This window comes from Colius striatus, chromosome 3, assembly GCF_028858725.1.
Source record: "Colius striatus isolate bColStr4 chromosome 3, bColStr4.1.hap1, whole genome shotgun sequence".
Taxonomy (NCBI): Eukaryota; Metazoa; Chordata; class Aves; order Coliiformes; family Coliidae; genus Colius; species Colius striatus.
The window spans coordinates 33,906,035-33,928,742 of record NC_084761.1 but is presented as its reverse complement, the minus strand read 5'-3'; the positions used below and the strand labels follow the sequence as shown (position 1 = coordinate 33,928,742).

Genomic DNA, 22,708 nt, shown 5'->3' with positions numbered 1-22,708 from the left:
AATGACATACTGTTGTAAAACTGATAGTAGAAAACTACTATCAGGGAAGCATTATTTAAAAATGAGAGAGTGGGAAGGCATACTTTATGCTAAATGCCCTAAACAGTGAGCCCCAAGGGACTAAGGGAAATATTTTGATGTTTGTGTGCTGTGGAAAGTTTTATTTAAACACAAATATTGTTAATAAACATGGATTTGTTTGATCAGTGAACTTTGATAGATTTTAAATGTACTTCATATCTCATTTCCATGTTTTCAAAAGGAGAGGAGGAATTTTTAGGAAAACGTTCTTAAATCTGTGGCAGCCTCATTCTTCTACAAGTTTATGCTACTATCACACATAGAAAGATTTTTCTAATACAATACATAACAGGATTTTCAAACAAAGGGGGCCTAAGTCACACCAATTAAAAATGTGCCTAAGTTGTGCCTAATCTTACATTTTACCTTCATAAAAGAGTTAATATATGGGCACAAAATAAACTTTGGGTTTTATAACCTGATTCAAACCCTATTGAAAACAAGGAGGGCAAAATTTTGCAACAAACTATTGAGTTTTGGATCAGGTCTCAAATTAGGTACTAGGTTAAAAAAAAAACCACCTGGAAGCTGTTTCTGCTATGTGCTAAAATCAAAGTGAATAACTAATTTTTTTTCCCCTACACAAAGTCGTTCTTTTGCTCTAACCACAGCAGCAAAGGAATGTGTATGTTTTATTTTAATTAGTCCCTTAACTTTCTTTTGTATATATTTTTGATGATCCAAGACCAGAGGATATTATATCCCAGGGATGTTGTTACTGTTTATTCTCTGACTCTCACTCCCAGACTTTTATTCTTTTACTTAGTATGCTGCAAATTGCCTGCTCATCTCTGTCCTTCACTGCCTGGATTACTTCATGCTGTTTACATAGCAAAACAAACTATATAACATCCCAGGGGCCCAATGCTGCTGCCACAAAATACCGGTGAGTCTAATTGACAACAGGATGTGCCTGTGCTTTATGGTAGGAGAACCAAGCCCTCATCATAGCCAGCCAAGCTGGAGCAATAAAACTCAGACTTCATATTCCCACTCCTTCATCTTTGAGAGGCAGGAATCTCTGGTTAGCAATATCTCAGATTACATTTGCATGATTCCTAATGTGTAATAAGGAAAATTAACATCAACATTTATACTGGTTCATTTAAGCCATTAATTCCATTGAAAGTACTTTTGACAAGCTTAACATTTAAGACATTACCTGTTAATTTCTAAAGCTTAATGTGAGAGTGTCACCGTATTTTAGAATACTACATGCTGTGAGTGATTCAAAAGTGCCTTAACTGAAATCCATGCATAAGTCTAGTGTTTAAAGCAGTTTGCAGATGGATAATTTTCTATTGTTTCGCCGTTCTACCTCTTCTCTGTGGAAGATGGGGGAGACTTGTTTGCCACTCTATGAGGGAAACAGAAGATAATGCAACACTAACTGAGCAGGCAAAAAGCAACTTAGCTCTCTCCTTGAAATTCCATTTGAAGAAAAAATATTCTTTTCTGGGGAAGAGAGATCCTCAGGAGCAGAATCTGAAGAGAACTTGAAGGTTAAGCCTGTAGCTACTACTTAGCCACAAAAAGGGGGTGGTAGTGAAGAACAGTCATGGGACAATTGGCTTTCTGGGCTTGATCACTTCTGCAGAGGAAGAAGCATTTTATTCTCACATAAATAGAAGCAGCAAGGACAAAAGTGGGTGCGTAAACATGCAGCAGATATCAGACTACAGGAACCATCCAGGAAAATCTGTATTAGTCGTTTGGAAAGAATCCACACTGTCCCTTGTGGACCTTTAGAAGACAGAGTCACAGCCTGACAGATAATGCTGCATGACTGTTGTATTCCCTTCAGTCCTTCCTTATCTGAGTTTCTGTTCCCTCCCACCCATAAATTTTATTCTCTGCTGAAGAAGGCTGCAAAGTTGGGAGATGTGAGATCTGGCTCCAAAAGGGAGGTAAAAAATAAATTTTAACAAGTGACCAACCAAAGCGTATTTTAGACTGACCATACCAATTCAGGCAATTCAGTATGCTGTGCACCATGTACGGAGAGAGTGGTGCAGCATGGAAATATCACCAACTCACCTAAGAAAGTTTGCTCTAACATGCACTCTGACCTTCAGCATTCACAGCCTGTTTCTTTGAAATGAAACAGTGAATCCCATGAAAACCAACTGTTTTCTTCAACAAAATTGCCATTTGCATATAAGTGGTGGACCAGAACACTTTCTTGTAACAACCTCAAAATAGCAAAATTAATATTGACCTTTTATTTTAGTTGCTGCTGTATTTCATTAAAAAAAAAAAAAAAGTGTGAGATAGTGATGATAGTGGAGTACTGGATGTGCTCAGTATAAAATACTGCTTTTCTGTTGCCCAATAAGAATCTTACCTCAAAGTTAAATATGCCATCTCATCCTCTCTTTGCAGCTCTGGAGGCCAAGCATGTATGTAATGATAATGGTTTTGCCGTATGTATTGACATAACAGGCTATGCAAGACAAATATTCCAAACCTTTTTTGGGCACAGGAGCAAGTTTAATAGAACCATAGAATCAAAGAATGGTAGGGATTGGAAGAGACCTTTAGAGATCCTCTACTCCAAGTTTACCATGAGAGTATACATGTGTGTTACTTTTTACTGGCTAGCAGTATTGTTGGGTGTAATGATAATCCAGATGGGTGAACTGCCCATAAATTGGGACAGTTTCATCAGACTGAGGCTAGAGTTCAACTTGCATATTTATCTTTTGGCAGCAGCACTTACAGAAATCCCTGTTTCCTTTCTCTGCCTCCACATGGCAAATGACACTGTAGTAGCATAGTCAAGGCAGAGACTGAAGCCGTGAGGACTGCTTAGTAGCCAAAGAACATAGCTACTGAATGTGTAACCATATCTCATATTATAGATCCAATTGAGGGGCCTTGACAGTTGTGATGACAATTTTGATATGAATTGTGTCATTAAAGATGTGTTGGATGTGTAGTTTATCCACTCTTTTCAGAAAGAAAAAAAGATGGTGAAATTGTGTAACACTTCTCATCCTGTTTTCTGGTCATTGCTATTTCTTCTGAAGAGTATGCACTATAGGAGCAAGGAATGAGCAAGAACAAATGTTTCATCCTGCTGTTTAATACCCAGTGTAGCTTAGCAAGCATCATTTCAAGCAGCTGGCAATTAAACCGTACCAGTCTACAGTAGTTTTGAGTGATGGTGTCATGATCTCATGCCACATGCATGTTGATGCCTTTTCTCTTTTTTTTTTTTTTCCCCAATCAACTGTTCTCCTGCTAAGCTGTGTGAGTGATGACAGAGGAGTGGGTCAGTGACGGAAGGGAAGCAATAGAGACTGGAGGGTGGTGCTTTTAAAAAAAGCTAGGCTCTTCTGTTCAGAGTAGCAGAGTGTGTGTATCAAGGTAATGCATCACTCAGTGATTGGTCAGAGAAACATTCCATTGGGCTGTAACTGAATGAAGAAGCTATTGCAATCATTTTATGCATTTACTTCAGAAAGTAAAAAATACAAGTGTACTTTTTATGCCCTCTTTATTTGGCCTGTTAAGGAAAGCATAGTCTGTCAATCAAGAAAAAAGCTTCCAATTGTGCAGCCTGTTAGAATCATTTCATTAATAACATGTGTTTACTACTGGGAGAAGCAGGCTCAGTGTGCTAAGATTTTGTTTGTCAGTCAGTCATTGGAACCCCACTGTTAATCACATACAATGGTTTGTGGTTATGCCACAATTTAACCCAGGTTTAAAAATACAAACTAGAGCCTTGGTGGTCTGCTGAGAGCTGCGAGTGAAGCAAAGGTATTGGTTGAACCTGCCTTGTGGGCTGCTGGCTTGGAGTACTGTCCGAGCTAATCAAATTTATTAACTTGAGTCATGACTAGAATGCGTAAGCTGGTGAGTGTGGGTGGGTGCACCCAGGTTAGACTACATTTTGGCTGCATTCTGCAAGGAGGAAGAAAAGCAACTCTTTGGCCTCCTTTCTACAGAGACAAATTGGAAACAGATATCAACTAGATTTTGGGATCTCTGGCAGTCTAAGAAGAAAAAGGTATTTTTTTTGTTGTGGCTTTTATTTGTTGATGTAGGGAATAGCTTAGAAAACAGTTGAAGGAGTTTTGAAACTGAATACTGATGACACTTGATGCATTTGTATCATTGTCTTATCAAATTGCCCCGCGTGCCATTTTAACACCACTATTAAAGGCAGAATCTCTGACTCCACAATAACGAGGATTGAGTGTGACTGCCAGAAAAGGGAGAGGCGTTTGGCTACTAAGAAAAAGAATACTGGAGAGACGATTGTGTATCTTTATATGAATCTTGACCTTCTGGCGGAAATAGAAAGAGACCAAGCGACTGAACCATCTTTCTCAATTATAGCTAGAATATAGTAAGCTAAAATTCCTGTTTACCACAGCACTGTGGAAAGTATCATTCATAACTGCAAGACTTGTAATACTCCGAGAAGACTATATTCATCTCCAGAGAGAATTATATCCACGTTACTTTATAGTCCAAGACATTTTGTAGGAAACTCTTCTAATTTAGAGCTATATATGTGATTTTTTTAAATGATAACTTTAGGATAGAGTAAATCCCATGCATTCTTATTCACATAAAATGGCATTAGCCTCAATGATTTTGTTTTATATGAAGATATCGTAGTTTCATTTGTCCTAATCACTGAAATTACAACTAGACAAGTTGCTGTAATTTTGAAATATCTTCATGAAACAGGAAAAACTTATAATTGTTTTAAATTTATATGTGTTTGGTTTTTCATGGTTCTGATAATAAAGTTGCTAATATACACTGTCTTCTTATCATTATGTTTTCTTACTGAGAAACTAAATTAAATTGGTAGAATTTTGTTGAAGATACTTGTATTAATGAAAGCATTAAACTTGCCGGTTTTCTTATATTCAGGACAAGTTTAGATGTAACTTTAACAGTAAGCTGAGACCTTCCTTTGTTCATCAGGTCATATTCCACAGAGAATCCTACCTCTTTGCCCTCCTGCCCCATCTCTACCACTCACAATGTACTCCACAACATACTTTTTTTCCTGATTTTATAGTAGCTACAGGAGAGCTTTGGAACTGCACAGCATCTGGGACTGCTTAAACTGTGGCATGGAAGCAGAAGACAAGTGCTAATAAGAGGTGAAGAGGTGAAGACTGAAACATCCTTACACTCAACCATAAATCTGCACCTACTATAACTTTTTAAGTCAGTGGGAATATCGTATGTGGTGGCCTTTTGGGATAAGACTGTTATAAACATCTCCTTCCTCCCAATAACAGTGAATTACCTTTTTTAAAAAGTCTGGTCCTTGGAGCTTATTTGCATTTGGTCTGTATTACATCTGACTATCCTTTCAAGGGATATTTAATTGATTTTTCCGTGTTGTAAAAGTTCCTGTATAGAAACAAACCAATTCAGTGGCAAAATGTAGGTAAATTTCAGACTTGTGTTGTATTCTAAGTATTTTTAAAGGAATGTTTTTAGCAAAATGAGAGGAAGATTCTATGGGTTAATTCATTTTCAGAGACATAATACTGCTTGTATGTTCCACTCTAATGTCAGTATTTAAATTAATTGGACTTAGGTCCATGATGGCATAGCCTGGCATGATGACTGAAATATAATAGTAGCAACTCCAGGTTTGAGGTCAATCAAGCGTGCACGTACACTAACCACAGCACACTTTGCAATGCATGGTCAACATCATTAGTGCAAGAAAGTAGACTAACATTTAGCGAAATTCTGTTACTATCGTGAGAGTTAGCAATGGTACTTAGAGATCATGAGACTTTATTCATCGGTTCTTGAATAAAAGCCCCATACTTGAAAACAGATGTCTTGCTGGTGAGCAATATACATGATCTCTGATACCCATTCCACCAGGGTCACTCATTCTTTCCACAACATATGTTGACCATTCCTTTCCTTTTCTTGTAAACAGCATTAAAGCATGACTGAGGCAGTGACTGCTTGTAAGCAAGCAACCGCAACTAATGTCAGATTTAGGCATTTCTGTATTTTAGATCCAGTGTATCTCTGTTCGCTCATGAAATTCCCTTTGTTTCTCTACTCAAGATATAACTTACATTTTAGAGAATGTTCTAAATGAAAAGAGGAGAGAGGTTGAGAGAGGGAAAGGAAAGAAAGATTGTGTAGGCTTAGCTACACTTGGAAGAAGGTGGATGTGTTAATCACCAATACCCTTGACACTTGAGCTGTGTCTTTACAGCAAAAAAACTGTCTTAACTTGGACTGATTGACTGAGGTGAAGTAAACCATGAAAGCAACAAAAAATCCCAACCAACAAAGGCCCAAAAAAGCAGGAAATATTTTAACCAAATTAATGTCTCAAGTTCAGCCCCAGCCACTTTATAGGCTCTAAGTTTTTTCAGTACTTCTGGAGATTTATTTGGTTCATACAGCCCATTATTGTAAATGGCAATCTGTCTTATGGTCAGAACTGTATAGCCTGTTAGTTTGCTTTTTTCAGCAACTTATGGGTTTTTTTCCTGTTTTCACATATTCACTTTTTTCATGAAAAAAAAAGAGGCTTTGTGACTGCAAATGTCCTAAGTTTGCATTTTCTTAACACTTTAAAAATCACATGTTGCTGACAATGTGCAGCTATAAAAGAGGCAAATGAATGGGTGCTGATCCTCAGCTGTAATTGTAGACAAGTATAAAACATGTTTACATACACAGTAGAATGTATGGTAGGTTGTACTCTGTGCATATTATCTTACTCTGCACAGGTAGAGAACAACGGCTCAACTTCACACGTTGCCTATTGATATAGCAGGTCTGCACAGATATATTCTTTAGAGATGTTGATATGAAGGAAACATGAACATGAATTAAGAGACATTGAATGGCACTGTTGCAGATCATACTTCTGGGAGGAGGGTAAGTTTGTGTTTTAGAAGCTGAGCACATCTCCAGTGTCATAGTCTTCACGTGAAATGTATTGTCTTAGTTGTGCATCTTGGCTTTTGATAGTGCTAAATTAGAAGACAACATCAAGTGCTAGTAGGGGAAGACAGCATATCCTTCCTTTCACACTATGCTCTCTCACTATGCCTCCATTGCCCAGAAATCCAAAGAAGTCTGATCTCTGTTCAGTAAACCAGCACATACTTTAGAGACATAGCACATTTCTGAGGATCTTTTCTCCCCTGTGAGCTGAAAAGGATTAAAAACTTTGTGGAGTTCTGGCTGCGTAGCAAGGTGAAGGTTCAGACCATTCAAGTCATTGCTTCTGTACCATCCACTGTGTGAGAAGCTGCCCAACAAATTTTGTCAAGGAAAACTTACCACTACAGATTTACCAGCTGTTATATAGCTTTGCAGTCTTGCTTCTATCAGTAAATGCATCAAATGCCTTAGAGGAATTGTCTGGAAGCTGAACTTTTATATTTCTGTATACTATATGTCTGTATGTACATATTCTTTACTTTTTTTTTTTTTGTACATACATATATATATGTATAGAAAGCTCAATGGGGAAAATTTACTTAAATTCTAGGCAGAATTATTAAAAAATACAAATGTTTCTAACCTTTCTAATGTCTTTTGCCAAACACAAAACAGGTTGCCTTGTAAAAGAAAAAAGAGTAAAATCCTCTGGCTGAAAGGCATATCAAAGCAAATTTATTTAGTATATATAGTAAGGTTAAAGGCAAGCATAGTTACTCTGTGTTGTTAAACTCTGTATTAGTGTAAGCAGGATTTTGGTTTTGGTGGGTTTTTCTCCCCTGTTTGATCCATAGATTCATCCTTTGGTTTGCACATTGCATTAATTTTGTAGTTAGCGTTCCTGGAAGAAGAGAAATGTACAGAATTTGGATTCCACCACCAGAAAAACTATGGGTCAAGAAAGTTAGTTTCCCAAATATCTGTGAACGTCTGTTTGTGTGGCTATGACAAAGAAAAAAAAAAAAGAAAAAAAAAGTTTGTCAGAACAAGTCTGATGCAAAAAATAGTTACCAACTGCTGCAGGGACAGATTTTCACTTATGTTCCATTTCAAACATCATGCAATTGAAAGTGGCCTACTTTTAGGGCTTCAGGAGCAGCTGACGTGGTCTTTTTCTTCTGCATTTGATAACATTCTCCATTTCTAAGTTTGAAGCTTTGAATTTCTGGGACAGGAAAGAACACAGGCAAAATAAATCACAACTTTTAGAACGATAAATCCATATTGGTTTTATGTTTATCGTCAACTCTGTGTTTTACCGAGAACATTTTAATGTGAGAAGGTCCATTCAGAAAACAGGCAAAGAGGTTCAAAAACTCAGTCAGATGTGAAATGACAAAAAATTACAGGGTCTGTATTACTGGAGATATTCTTGCTGTTTTGAATGTTCTGTGACTCAAGAACCAGATCTACATTTGTCATAAAATTTAGCACTATATTTGTATCTATGTGTAAATTTAGTCTTGCTAATTGGATAAACAAGACATTTGGAATACAAAGAGAGTAAGAGAATCTGGCAGTGTGACATCTGGAAGGTTAGCACAGGAACACATGGATGTACATAAGTGCCTGCCAGCTTTTATTTTCTCGTTTTTCCAGCGTATTGTCGATAAAAGAACTTCCCTGACCTGGGATTTATGGTCACGCACTCGGGAAGGCTTCTTCACCACTTCATGCCTCTTTCAGCTCACCTCTAGGGTATGCCTAGGAAAGGCAAGCTGTTTCACTACTGAAGGATTTGTCCTTTGACTAAGGAGAACTAACGAACCCATCTAGTTTTGACTCTCTAATCTTTATGTTGTTAATACATCCCTGTTCTGTTTAACATGGAGTAAAATAACAAGGCAGTTAGTTACCACAGAGCACGTGGCATATGTAAAGGAGATCTTCCAAGGCTTCGGTACACAAGAAGTTCTCTTTTATTGGAGATGCATGAATGTTCAGGGGCCAGTATAACGACTAATATGTATTTGAGTGTATGTCAGAGGTAAAATGCTTGTGTACTCTTCTGGTTTTGCCCCAACTGCCTTTCCCTTGTGTCAAAACAATTTGCCATAGATAGAAAAGGTGGTTCCATGCTGGCCCTGTGGCCCCAGTCTGCACTAGCAGTTTGCACACATAGAGCAATGTTTGACTAATAATTGTAATTTATAAACCATCAACAATCCTAAAAACAGATTAGCCAGTGAGGACTTTTTGTGACAAATACCATGGCACTTTTCCACACTGAACCACATGAAAGGACTCTGGGTCAGAAAAATGCATTCATTTAGGATCAAGTCTAGCAGAGTCCCACGATTGCCAATGGAACAAGAATAACACTCCTGTTGCCAGACTTTTTCTAGGCAGTGGGTGGCCATGGATTGAGTTCTGTCCCTTCCCCCACCAACGTAGTCTCTGTGTTACAAGTTGATTTCTCTTGAAGTCCAGCAACTATACAGTCTTAGGATAGCTGGCTATCAGCCTGTACTTGCATTCCTGTCTTGACTGCAGGGGCTCTGACAGCAAAGGTTAACTGTGATGGTTAACTTCACTCCCGGTATGGTACAAATCTGGTGGAAAACCTTAACAACTTTGAAAACACATGCTGAGGTTCATGAGCAAAGCCACCCCTGTCACCTCCCTTAAGCTGCAGGGCTGTGTACCTTGGTCTCAAGTCTAAGTAGTTTATGTGTCCCAAAAGTTACCCTGACTTATTAGCAAGCCATAGCTCTTAAGAAACACGAGCAGCCAGGTTCCTCTGAGACAACATAGCAAGGGGTGCAGCCTTTTTTGTTTGAGCACAGACCTGGGCCTGGGTGAGAAGAACTGCTTACAAGCCAGAGAGAGAGGCACAAATGCCCAAAGAGCATTACCATACTCTGCAAAGTCAGGGCAAAGGAGGTAGAGCAAGGCTACAGACTTGAGGAACACATTGATCCTCCGTGGAAACCAGTGAGAGCTTCAGCTGCTTAAAGGAAATAATCAGAAAACTGTTGTACTTGACCTATCTGTTGGGTTCACCAAACTGAACATATATGCTTCTAATCACAATGCTGGTTTCCAGTGAACAGAACTTTCTCGTCAAGCAGACATTTTTAGGAAAAAAATCCCACCCAACACAAGAACTGAATAATTGAAATAGAAACATAATTTTGGAATATGATGAATGTTAAAAAAATGGGAAGGGACCAGAGGCATAAAATAGTCTATTTGCCAGGTCCAATATTTACTTCCTCTAGTTCCAGAGCTATATGATGGGCGGATGAAGGTAAATGAGCCTTATTTATGGTAGATTTATGTAAATACAGAAGAGTTTTTCCAGGACCCACAGATATTCACCAAATATGAAAACTGTAGTAAATTATTAGAGTAAAAATGTCAGAAGCTTCCCTGAGATCAGCAAAGAAAAAATCCTTGATTCTTCAAGCCCAGCTGGATATCCCCATCTCATATGCTAATATGCTTACCCTCTGCTGAGACTCACATCCACAAGGGCATGGGATGGGCTTAGTAGCATATCCTGAATATCAACAGCACTGGATGTTTTACATTAAAGGAAATTTAAGGTCCAATCTCATCTCTTTTGATGTCAACTTCTGTCTTTCATGAACATATTCATAAAAGACATGATACAGTTCAGTGAAGGCTTTTTAGTCAAGCTAATTCAGACTTTTGCCAAAAGGGTTGGTCCCATCTGTCCTTTCCTGTGTTTGCTGTCTTGTGTCAGCACTAGCATTTATGCTGGTACAACAGACACTTCCTTGACTACATGCAATAGTGAACTGATCCAGGTGAGAGCTAACGTTGTAGAGTGATGGGAAAGCTGTATGTGGCAATCCAGCATTTAAGTCCCTTTCTTCACCAGTACCAGCCTTTTTATGAGTGCACTAATTGCAAAAATAACAGTTGTCTATCTAAGTCCAGTTCAGGCTTACTGGACAAATACTGTGGTCAGTGAAGACTGCATCTGATACTTATTGATGCTGCATTGCATGGATGGGTTGCCCCAAAGAAGCCAAAAGGAATTAGATTTGCTCTGTGGTGAATTGCCCATGCGAGTCCCATTCTCAGCTATTGTTAGCACTTCATTCTCCTTCCTGTGTGTGTTGCTCCTGGTATAAGAAATACCTTGGGCTGGGCACAGCCATGTCAGTATTATAGATATTATGCTACACTTGCATTCAGCTGACATTTAGTGTGGGCTGGGGAGAGAAGGGAGAGAAGAATAAAAACCCCATGAAGAGAAGCTGCAGGAGCTCACAAGAGAAAATTCTCAACCAAGTTCTATGTCCTAGATCTGCTGTCAGACTCACAAAGCTTCATGCAACCCCTTGATGGTCTTCCCTACTGAGCTGAGCTGTCTTCCCTGCTTACCTTTGATCATAAGTAGAGCATTAACTTGTATAGTGCAATATTCTTATTTCATGTCTTCCTAATACAAGGATGTATAAGATGAGGGGTAGATTCACACGTACTCTCACATTCCTTTCAGAAGGATGTAGAATAATCAGCATGTAGCCAGAAGTCTCAATCTAGTTGGATTTTTCTTTTCATTAACACTATCTAGGAGTTGCAATACATAGGATATTGTAGACAAAACTTTACAGCACTGCATTTAACTGCACCTTTCACACAGCTCATAAAACAGATTTCCAATAGCTGTAATTTTAAATTTGTCTCCTTGGATGCTGTGGAAAATGTGACTTTCGTGCTTTTCTGTATGTTTACAGCATCATAAATAACACACAGCTCTGAAGTGTTTTAAGTACATCAATATGTTATTTTAAACAAAGTAGTGAAAATATGTAGCATATAGTGTCCAGTTGTTTTTACTTCTTGCAGGGGTAAGATTTCTCCCGCCTGTCTAATTTTTAGCTTCGCATAACTTTAAAAGTCCTTTATGTACCGTGCTTCAAAGCAGAAGGAGTTCAAAGTTAGATGAAACCTAGATGAAGAAAGCAAGCATGAAAAAAGTCTATGTGGTATTGCTACTCTACTCTGGGTTTCAGGGTTTACAGGGTTTCAATAGACTTTTCATCAAAATTTCCATCTGCCATAGATTTAATATGCAAAGTCTTATGAAATCTTTTGACAAGACAATCTTTGAGTTGTTGTTTACTGTGAGAGTAACTTTTGATGCACCAAGAAGACCTTCTGTTTGGTAGTAGTGTTTGATTACAGTCAGTCTCCATAATTTCAGTAGTATGTTTATTACAGTGTACCAATTTGATGCTTTTGTAAAACAAATAATTGCTGAAAAAAAACCCTTGTTTCTTATTTAGGATTATATTAGTATCATGCATTATATAAATAGATGATAGAGTGTATAAACTTAATAGTTATTAACCTTAACTATTGATCTGATAGAGAATATTTTAAGCAAATTATCATCTTTTACAGGGTAAAAGCTGGATATATTTTCTCTCAGGAATAGCTGTGCCCTGGCATAGGTTTCTAAGCATTTCTGAGCCTCTTCACATGCAAGAGGACTTGGGGTATTTTATCATAAGCGTCACTCATAGAAATGGAAAGTCCTGAATGTATTAAAAGATGGTGTGGTCTCTTAGTCAAAAAATGCAACTGGTGTTCTTGAACGTTCTGCTTCAGTGAACCCTTCACACGCCACACATGGAACCAGTAAAGGAGCACTGTTTCTTTCTTGAAATGGGCCATGCTGTTTTGTTTGAAACAACATGTGTTTCTGCTGGGTGTTCTGTGGTTCTATCTCAACAACATTACTCAGAGCTCAAATACAGCAGGTATCAGCCAAGGAACTCTCAAGTATTGGAGGGATGAATAAATCATATTTTCAAGAGACTCCCTTTCAAATAGATACACAGCTATACATCTGAGGCATATTGCATTTGAAAGAAATACCTTAATCTCCTAGCCTTCCAAAAATCGAGGTGCCAAAGCACTTCCAGTAACAGCTTGAATGAAAGTCACAGGAGAGGAATTGGAGGCCTGTGCCTGTGTTGCTGAAGATCATAAACCCAATCTCTTTCCCCTTGTCTGTACTACTGGTGACCTCTAGTGCCCAAGGCAGAGAACAGGTATTCAAAGTGAAGCATTTATTCGCGAGAACGTGAACTAATGTAGCGTCCTTTTATTCCTTGCTAAAAATACTGACTTTGGCTTTCTATTTTTAAAGGAAAAGTAATAATATAGAAACCTAATGTATTAGGGGAAGCAAAGAGATTTATGAAGGACTATAGAAAATCACTTATTTGTAAAAATGAACACAGCCCAAGAATACTCACATTTGGATCATCTCTTTCAGATACTTGTTGCTTCCTCATTCGGTGAAAATGGAGCAAACCTACATGGGAAATGGCATGCCTCAGCCAGAGGAGACTGCTATGCAGAGGCTCAAGATGGTCTCCAAGCTACCCACAAGGCTTAAGCAGGTAACATCATTAGCCAGTTGGAATTTAGTTGAGAAAATGGGATGCCTAAGTACCGACTCAAAGACTGCAATGGTTACGAGCTTGAGATTTTAGTTATGATGATATTTCTTTTAATATAGCGCACTGCAACCTGAGATCAGGCTATTGTTTCCTATGAGAAGGCATGATGATAAGAAAATGGATCTCATATTTTTCCATAATAACAATACTGCTGAATAGAGATCAAATTGCATTGCAATTCCAAACTTCACAGCTATCCTGTCATCTTTGGAAGTGATGGGCAGTTATAAAGGTCCAGGCACTCCGTGTCACTTGGGCAAAGTTCTTTGGTAGATCTCAGTTCTATAGAATGTGTGGCTATCTCCCTTGCAGTGAATCCCTATATGTCACTTAGACTTTTAAGTAATAAGAAATTTCCTTTGGCTTGATGATGTGCAAATAACAGATAATTCACATTTAACAGTGTTAACAGAAGAGTATTAAATTGTGCTCTGAGAAGCAAAGAGAGAAGTACTAGTGAGAAGTGCTACAAATTTATGTATAAAGGAGGTAACAACTGAATGTGTGCATTAACACCTTGAAGGCTGAGAATCTCAGATCTCTTTTTCCAAGACTGTAACCTGACTAACAGCAAGAAGAGTTTTTCACATCTTGCCCACCATTCTTGAGCACTTTACTGCATTTTAATCCATATTTTAAAAACAAAAACCAAAACAAAACAAAAAAAAAACCAAACAAACACTCACAGTAGTCTCCTTGGTGGTGGCACAGGCTGCCCAGACGGGTTGTGGAGTCTCTTTCCTTGGAGGTCTTCAAGACCCGCCTGGACATGTTCCTATGCGACCTTATCTAGGTGACCCTGCTTCTGCAGGGGGGTTGGACTAGATCATCTCTAAAGGTCCCTTCCAACCCCTACCATTCTATGATTCTATGAAAGGATACTAGCAAGGGCAGCTTCAGTCTTCTCATGTTGATAAAAGAGTTGAATCTCTGAGTGCTCTGAAATGTAATCTGTTACAGAATAGGTGGGCAGCTGCCCTGCTATCTGATTAAGTTTTGAAAGAGAAGGTTTCTGAGATGGATTCTTAAGGGAAAATCCCAGATGAATGAAAGCATCTTTCTGCAGCACTATGTCAAGTGTCAGTATTGCAGTGTTGCAGACAGTCATTGCTGTTGCAGAATGAATATTTCCGATGATGTGGTGGCACATAGGTCAGCATGCGGGCTCAGTAGGTTGCCACTCTGACTTGCCTTCATCTCGCTCATCACCATACAGATGTTTTTTTTAGAACTCTAGTGTTTTCTCTAGAGAATATATGCCTAAAACTCTTAGCTGTTTATTGGGTCTGTCCTGTGAAGTCTAATGATCTAGAGTCAAAGAACTTTAGCATTACAGTTATTGAACATCTTTTGAGTAAAAGTATGTGTATGTATGTGAGACAGAAAAAGAGTGTGGGAAGAAAAGGAGGTGTGTACAGAAGTTAGTCTTCCCTGTAATACAAACTGTGCCAAATCCACTTACACATAGAGAGATCTAAGTGCAATCTTAAAATCTATGTGTTGGGTGGCAAAGCCAATTACATGACTTAATTTCTGACGTAATCTGATGACTACAAGCAGTGGACACAAGCCATCTAGCTTCAACGTTTTAAGCTTTCTGCAGCTTATATAAGAACTTAACAAGACAGTAAATTACAGCAGCTGACTGGGTAGAAAGTACAACAAAACTTTGCAACAGGGAAACTTTTATTTTAATAAAGACATAAGAAACAGATTGAATCCTAATACAAATATGAGCAGAACATTCTTAAGGTGAACATTTTTATCTTGCTATCATGTTAGCTGTCTAGCAGTAGGATCTGTCAGGTGGTAGATCCAGAGTGCTGCACACGTTGCCTGAGGAACACAAGAGACACTTGCAGAAGCAGTACACGGGTACAACTTACTACCAGTGTGTATTAATTCATGGGTCACAGAAAGGGAAGTGCATTGCTATAGTTTACCTTTGAGAGTCTTTTCACTATCCCACCCTGTAACACACAATTTGTCTGTCATGCCTAACATAAACTAATGAAGATGAAACCTGCATCAGTCCCTCTTTTTCAGGAGAGCATAAAAAGCAAATTTGGCATATATTGATCTATCATAGTAGATTCTCCTGCTTATTCTTACAGCATTTTACTACTAAGCTTCCTGTAGGGGCTTGATTCAGTCCCCCACCATGTGTAGTGCCACTTGACTTGTCTTACAGTACCCTGATCATATGTGCCATATGTACCTGACATATGTGCCATATGTCCTTCATCATACCTAGCAGCCATATACAGCTGAATCAGAAGCTTGGGAATTTACTTCGAGGGATAAGTCACTGTTATACATGTTAAAAAAAAAAAAGCAAACAGTTACACAGAAAAACAATATTCAGTTAGTAAAAGTGCACTACAGGTGTTGTAAAGAAAGCCAAAGCACTGGTGGACGCATCACTGTTCAAGCACCTGGAGACTGTGAGTACCTTAGACCTATCCTCATAATAGCAATCTCTTCTGAGGATTCAGAAGGGTTATTTCCTGCCTTTAAGACTGTGATAGTGACTGGATAATCCAAAATCTGAACCAGAATGAGAGTGGAAATCATAAGACAACTTATTATGAGTGTAAGGATATAAGATCTACTAGCTCTAAAACTTTTCTCTTATATATTTTCAGATGGAATCCAGTTTCCACTTCTAAAGGTGCAGTTTGACCAAAAAAAAAGCAAGGAAAAATGATCAGGGGATATAGAAAATGGGTTAGTCAACATTCCCAACCAGCATAAAAATTTGGTTTCTAAGTGTGTTCGAACTATATTTACTTACATTAAAATGTATATCTATCCCCCTGCTTGAACAGAAAGATGGAGGTATTTATTACATCAGTTAGCAAAGTAACATAAATGTTTTAGACACAATTTCCTTCTTCCTATTTTAAGTAATTAAAATTTGTAATTTAAAACAGTGTAGCCTGAGCTGCATTCAGAAAACCATTGCTTAGCAGAAGGAGCACGCTATGGAGTATAATTCCTGCTCTGCCCCTCTCTGGCTCAGAGCAATACAGACCCAGCGCAGACTTCTGAAAACCAGGGTGAGCACATGAGGAGCATCCTTTCAGGGGGTCTCTAGCAAAATTTAGTCTTCTGAATAAGTAAGTGTATCTGAAAATTTGAAACGTCTTTCAGGCCATCAGAATCTATGTAGGCTTGCTAAACTTTGTTTTTATTGTCCTATTCCACTTACACAATTGAGTAAAACAAATTAGGCACAAAAGCCCAATTTTGAATAGGTTCAATCTAAGAATGTTGCAGCCATTAGAAAAATTAAATTCTTTACTCTCTAAACATTCCTACTAAACATCTGGGAAATCTTAACTTAAAAATAGTGCAGCAGGCACAATGGAAAATCCTTGAGAGTGATGACAGCTCTGATTTCACATGTATTTATAATCCCGCACTTCGTTTATTTTCTTGGGAATTCTGAATTTGACAGAGACAGATATCTGAAAATAACTGACATGCTAGCTGTCAACCTCCCCTTAAAATGTGTGGTCAATAGATCAAGAGACTTAAAACACAAGGGGCTCAATGTTATTCTCTACTACAAAACGCAGAGAGGATGAAGCATTTTACAATTCCTGAGTGAAATGCTCATATGTGAAAAAATAAACAGCTGGCAGTCTCTCACTTCAGCAACTCATATATGGTGCTAAATTCAAACTACTACCTGAGTCTGAGACTGAAGGACTATGCCACTGTAAAACAAACATGGAAGCACAAAAATGAGAACTGTTGCCCCAAGAGGTAAGCTTTCATCTGATTTACAGATTAGTTTTTCACCAGGCCTGAGAAAGATTCTTCCTTAATATAAGGGATCTTTTTGTGGAATAATTTCAAGAACATTTGCTTCAATATACAGATCAGTCTCCTCTGTTCTTGTAGGTATTATGGGGAATCTGTAGTTTTGGCAGGTAGGAGCAACAGCAGAGACCTGAATGAAACAAACAAACAAAAAACTGCATTGTACATGTCTGCAATTTCTAGTATAAAGAGGACAGTTTCTTCAAATTAAACAACATTTGGTGCCCTAGTACAGACAGCTGGGACAACGAGTTAATGTAAAAGGTCAACATGTTACTTTTCATCCAAAAGCCAAAGACAATAAGGACATTGAACTTCAATAACTTTGAAGTTCTCCAAATATGAGGTGGAAGACAGTGGTGATTTCTGCTTGCTGGCCATACTGAGACTTCTTTTGTGCTGTCAGTAGTTACGCCAAGATAAGTAGGAAAAGGAGTTAACTACTTACATCCCCTTCCTATGTCTGCTAGGCACTGCATACATTTTCGAGAGAGAACCTACCAGTAAGTTGCTGCAGATCAGATTAGGCAAAATTTCTTCCACATGTGACAGCCATGTTGCTCATTGACCACTAAGATCAAAGAAGCCTGCTCTGCTCAGTTATCTCAGTTGTGGGTGATGGTAGTCTGCAACAAGAGTACTGTACAAATCAGCAATAAATGGCAACTAACTCTGTGAAAACCTGCAAAAGAGGGATCCTGGCAGCTTTTCACTCAGAGGGATAAGTCCTGCTTCCTCAGTGGACTAATTTTGAGGAATATTCAGCAGGGATATCCTTGGACCTCCTCCTCTGCCTTACTTGAGAACAAAATCATAAAAGTGGGTGTAGATGTATATAAGGACCATAAAAAGAGACCAGTAGAGTACAATGTATATGTCTTAATCTGCAGCAGCAATGATTTTGAGCCATCTTAGAGGAAATATCTTGTTACAAAGGTCTGTAGGTTTAGGAGATATTATTTTATAAGTAAATAGAAGCCATCTGGTGAGTAGATCATTAAATGTAATACAGTTTCTAATTTAAGGGTTATTATTTTTCCCAATCATAATTTTCAGTTCATACCAATCTGCTCCTGTGTATCATTCACGGCTCCCTGCCACATATAGAAGTGTAGACCTGAAAACCAGTGTGTGTGACACCTGATGCAAAACCTGCTAATTGCAATCATGTAATGCTTGAGAAGTTTCTAAATATATGGAGAGTTTTGCACTATTCAAAATTATAACAAATAAATTCTGTAAGTAGAACCTAACCTGCTACGTAGGATGTAAAGCAGTGCTGGTAACACTGAGTCACACAAATGTGCTTTCTAGTGAATTATTTTTTAAATAAGAGACCTGTTTAGAAGATAGAAAGAATCACACATTTATTTGTTTTGACATTGAATAATGTTACCACGAGGTACAGGGCAAATGAAAGAGGTCTTATTAACTTACAGCTTGGACTTCCTTGTTGGTGATCTTAGTCTGTAAAAATTTGAAATTTTAGAACTGCAGGCCCTATGTTGTTTTAAATGCTGCTACAAGCTAGTTTATGATCATATGACACTGGGGGAAAAAAAAAAAAGTCTTCAGATATTTAGCACAACAGTCTGAAAAGGTAAGTTCATGCTATTCTCCAGTACTTGTTGCCAAGAACAAGACAAAGCAATTCTATTTGATTTGCCACAAGTTTTATATCATGTACGATTTCAGAGAGACATGATTTCAGTTTAAGCACTTTTCTTTGTTTTTTAGATGTGGAGTGCCACAAATGCAGCTGTACATTATTGCTGACCCATAGATCTCAAGATTTCAAGATTCACTTCAGCCTCCAGATGACAAAGGGGTGGAAATCTGCGAAATACACCTTCTCAATTAAAACTTCTAATATTGTTTCTTCCAGTTAACACACCTGGGAATTCTAAAAATCCTGGCTATGGGACTACCTATTATCAGGCTGCATATTAACCTGTCTTATATGCATTCCCACATCCAAAATAATCTACACATATGTTTGACATGAAGTGGCAAGCTCTGAGAGTACAGCTTTTAGGCAGGTAGAAATTTAATGGCTTTCTGTGAGAGATTTATCAAAACTGAACCATCCCCAAAACTATTTTAAAATCAAAACATTAAAAAAAAAAAATATAGTGTCATTTTTTAAAAACCAATTCTAATAAGAGCAAATAAAGAAAGTCTCAAAACTTAACGGGAGGAACTAACAGGAAAAGGATCTGTACCAGTGTCATAACATCTAATTGTTTGATGCAAAGTATGAGGATAAATGGAGACACAGTAGCCACTAACTATATAATTACCTGGCCATCTAACTGTCACTCTTTATGACAAACTGAACTTTCCAAAGCAAGTGTATTAGAGAAAGTAGTTAGGAAAAACATGTATACACACACTTCACAGTATAGTACTTCTATGTATGTATTTCTTTTTCCCTCTTTTGTAAGATTGTGTAGAACTTTGGTCATTTAGCAAAGTGTAGGCATGACGTTTATGTGCTACATATTTGGTACAATGGACAGTGATCCTAAAGTATTAAACGTATTTCTCCTTTAAACCTTTGATCTCTGTAACAAGATGGAAGCACCTGTCCTATATGCTTTGCTTCGCCCCCAGTCCTTCCTTCTGAAAGTGTTTATGTGAGAGGCAGTAATTCAGAAAAAGCATCACTATTCTCTGGTAAGTCAGGTCACCTGAAGAGGAGTCTCCCCTAAAGAGGAGGTCTTGGATTTTTGGTACTATTTTATAAAGTATACATGAGAAAGAGATTTTGTCAGTAGAGACATTTTTGACAGGGAACACAGGGCTTGAGGGTTTTTCACTTCAAGTTAGGGGAAACAGAAACACCAGCAATACAGATCTGACCTTTCTGAGTTACAGGGCTCTCTGGTTCAAGGAAAGATTTCTGTTGTGTTTAGCTGTAAATGAGCACTCTATACATTCTATATGCTCTCTTCCTTTCCTGCGAGTAGGTGCATTCATTATTCCTAACTTTTCCCTCCTTTTTACAAGTGAGTGTTTGGAGGTAGGCAGAATGTACAGCTTTTAAACAACTTTACTAGATGATCAGAATTCAGGCAAAAGAGGCAAGGCGTTTCCTAGGGTCCATCTGAACTGATGGACAGGGTGTGGCACTCCAGAAATTCACAATGCCTTTGAACTGCCTCTTCCCATTGACTACAGAAGGAGCTGTCATTGTCCACTTGTATGGTGAATTTGAGTGAATATTTTTGTTGGTGTTCAAAGCTGATGCATGAAGATACTAATTTCTTACTCCAGAAAAATATTCATAAGGTATTACTAGAAGAGACAGAAAACATAATTGTTATTGGAGATAGTCTTTAAAGCCTGAGGAAAAAAAAAAAAGTCTGTTACACAATAATTTGGAAGCAGACTTTGAAAGAAAAAGGCTGCATAATGAAAGTGATTTCTTGTGCTGCATAGCAATAAACTTGAAAGGCAGAAAACTTTGTGCTAGTGTTTCTTACTGCAAAGGTCTGCTATGACCTGATAAGGAAATGTTCAGAAGAAAAGATGGGGCTGAAAAAACAGCTGCTAACTGTTGCAGGCATTATGTTGTTTTGAGGAGTGGAGATGTCTATCCAAATGCTTGTTACTCCCGTTTGCTTGGGTTTAGTTCCATTTGGCAATTTATTAACATAGAGAGACTATAACCAGTTGTGAGGTTATTATTAATATTTGGTGTAGCAGCAACTTGTCATCCTGAAAGCCTAACTGTTTTTCATGTGTGGAGGTTTGTGGCTGAGGAACATCTAAGAAAAGCCTGCCAACAATGAGTTGTAGTTCAGCACATGAATCCATGGAGACATGAATATTCCCTGTTGTGCTGTTGTATACTTTGAAAAAATAATGTCTGCAGACAATGAGGATGAGAATTTTGAGAGCAAGATGATAGTTTGCCAAGAAAATTCCTTTTGCTTGTCAAATTTATATCCTTTTTGTTCAACTTACCAATATTTAACTCAGCATTATCTGTGGTATACCCTCAGATGAAGTACATACCTCTCTCAGATCATCTGGAAACCAACAATTTTCAGATGCACCTGGGAAGCAGCTAAGGAAGGCATAATACTGTTTCTTTAAATTATCCTAAATAACTAGGTATGTGACTAATCATCATACTTTACAGACTAGCACATACTTTACACAATAATTATTTTTATGGTGCACTGGTTATTTCAGAATATATTATGATCTGTGACTAGTGCGAAAGAAAATGATTGCCTTCTGTGATCAAGAGGCATTTAACATCCATGTGTCCAGGCTTTTCCATCTGTGAAAGGATATATTTTTCCACACTTACAAAGCGCTTTGAGATCTACACAAAGTCTCCCTGTAGGTGTGACATATGAGAACATTCTGGTCACAACTGGAGTATTTTAGTAAACGTGCCGTTCAAAACTTGTTTTACATATTAATAGAACTTGTCGTTCAGCTGTTAGTTTCCTGATTTTCGTGCTCCCTGCATGCTTCACTTGGAAGTAAGTGAATTCTCAGTACACCCAAAACTCCTGAGTTACGCAGCCTATGTGGCATCTTAGCCCTTGTAACAGTTGTTTTAGGAAACAGTCTGATTCAACCAATAAGCAGCTCTGGAAATGATAAGAGCAGCAGGGTTAGGCTTTTGAGGTCTGTTGCTTCAGAGGTAATGACCACGGCTTCTTTTCTGTGGGGACAGTGATCTAGGGATTTTCCAGGTTTATTTTCTGTCAGTTTTGCCCCTTTTCCAGCCACAAAAGGAACAAATGAAGATGTCTAAGAAAATACCTGTGTTCATTCTGATCTTTACAGGTGAGTGAACATTTCATTATATTTTTCTCAGCTATTGCTCTCTCTTCAATACCTGTAATTACTTAAAAAAGGTATTTCTAAACATATTCTAAATGTTAATTCACATGACTTCATCTGTTAATCATTGTACAATCATTGAAGGTATTTTCTCTAAGCCTTATTACATTCCACCACATGAATTATTACTTCAGTTTCATCTCTATCAGTAGGATATAACTCCATTGAAAAGCGTTCAGTTATTTTGCTATACCAATATCTGTAGCACCCCTAATAATAAAATGTCAAGAACAAGTTAGGTGGTTGTATTTTGAAGAAATCCCCTGCAGATTCAGAATGACACATGTGCCAGTAAAAGGCAGCAGTAGAGAGAGAATTCAAGAAGGTAGTAACTGGTGGAAGGAGTTGGCTTGTGGACTTTCTTATCATGAACATACAAATGCTTTCAAGAGTACAAGCCTGGCTGAGAATTTATGCCATCCCTCTCTAAAGGAGTTAATGCAGATTAGTATATCATCAGGCCCCCTCTGTAGAGCTGTGCCCAGCTTGGCAGAGTCCTATAAAAGCTTCAAAGTGACAAA

General features: G+C 38.0%; 1 long non-coding RNA gene across 1 annotated transcript in view; it reads left to right on the top strand.

The window, feature by feature from the left end:
- The window catches only part of LOC133625240 (uncharacterized), a 65,874-nt gene extending 45,209 nt beyond the window's left edge, over positions 1–20,665 (top strand). The window contains exons 2-3 of the long non-coding RNA XR_009818547.1: positions 13,307–13,433; positions 19,059–20,665. This is a non-coding gene — a long non-coding RNA (uncharacterized LOC133625240). The remainder of the gene's footprint in view (positions 1–13,306; positions 13,434–19,058) is intronic.
- Positions 20,666–22,708: the final 2,043 nt, after the last annotated feature.